This window comes from Octodon degus, unplaced genomic scaffold (genome assembly GCF_000260255.1).
Source record: "Octodon degus isolate 3935 unplaced genomic scaffold, OctDeg1.0 scaffold00033, whole genome shotgun sequence".
NCBI lineage: Eukaryota > Metazoa > Chordata > Mammalia > Rodentia > Octodontidae > Octodon > Octodon degus.
Window position 1 is genome coordinate 5,034,245 of NW_004524609.1, and position 1,568 is coordinate 5,035,812.

The window sequence follows — 1,568 nt, forward strand, 5'->3', positions numbered from 1 at the left end:
TTTTTTCTTGACAGGGTCTCGCTATACGGTTCAGGCTGGCCCTGAACTCGCTATGTAGCCCAGGCTGGCCTCTAACTCCCAGGGATCCGCCTGCCGCAGCCCCCTGAGTGCTGGGACAGCAGGCCTCCGGCTCTCTCATTTTACAGGTACAGCGGTCCTCGCTGCAGATTTTTTTCTTCGTTTTCCACAAAGCTACACATTGAATCACAGACTCACCCAAAAAGAACTCCCCCTGTCGGTGCCTGCCTGTGGCACAGTGCTCTCCCCCGATCTCCCCCGTGCTCAGACTCCTACCGGGTTTCTCCTTTACCTGCTTAGCTTTCGTTTCTCTCTTCCTTGTATTTCAGCTTGCTTTCATCTTGTTACTTTTAGGCCTAACAAGGAAGGGCTTCTGCCGGGCTGGAGAGCCGCACCCACTGTTGTCCATCTCTTTGCCCCTTTCTTGGATGCCCTCCCTTTCTCCTTGAGTTGCCTTCTGTGTCACACCTTTGTGACCATCTTTCCAAATGCTTTCCACAAAATTTAAACCTCTACATCCTTTTACCAAACCATTTGCTGCCAGAATATAAAAGGAGCATGTTAGTCTACTGCAGCTTAACAACACAGGTGCCTGGGCATGTTTCAGAAATTTGCAGGGGAGTTTGGGGCTGTCACAATCACTGAGGGATGGAAGGAGACACTGGCCTCATACTGATTTGCTGGACAGCCTGCAATCCAGGAAGCCAACAGACATTTTTTTTTAAAGAGGAAAAAAAATAAGAACAAAGACAGAAACAAAGCAACATAAAACAATAAAGATGGTATAGAATTTCAAAACAAGAATAGAAAATTAGGGCTGCAGAGGTAGCTCAGCAGTCTAAGCCCCTGCCTAGGCAAATGTTCAATTCCTGGCACCACATGCCTCTCTGGCTCCACACCCTGGGCACTCCGAGCAGCCACCAAGTGCAGGTGTGGTTGTCCACACCTGTAATTCCAGCTCTGGGGAAGTCTGAGCTCTATAGTGAGACCCAGTACCAAATACATAAATTTTTTTTTAAAAAAGAGGGCTGGTGAGATAGCTCAATGGACTAAAGCGCCTGCTTTGGCAAATGTGTAAAAACCAAACTGCCAACAGTTTGCCCTCATGATGTTTGAGCCCCAGGGGATCGACCAGGGTTCAATCCAGGCGTGGTGGTGCAGGCCTGTAATCCCAGCACTGGGAAGACTGAAAACAGGAGGCTCACTATGAGTCCGAGCTGGGTAGTGAGACTCTGCAGCAAACACACAAATGAAAAAGAAAAGAAGAAAGAGTAGAAAATTCACAGTGGTTGTTACAGTATGTATTGTTATCCAATTTGTGGCTCAGATTACCAGATATAGGCATGCAAGATTGATGAAGCCATTAAACATGCTTCCGTTCAATAAACATTCATTTTTTTTCCTTGTCCTTTTAACCTTTTTTTAGAATTTTGAGACAGGGTTTCTCTGTGTAGCCCACCCTACCCCACATTTCTGGGTAGCCCACAACGGCCTTGAGCTGTCATTCTCCTGCGGCAGCCTCTCAAGCTCTGGAATTACAGGGTTGTGCC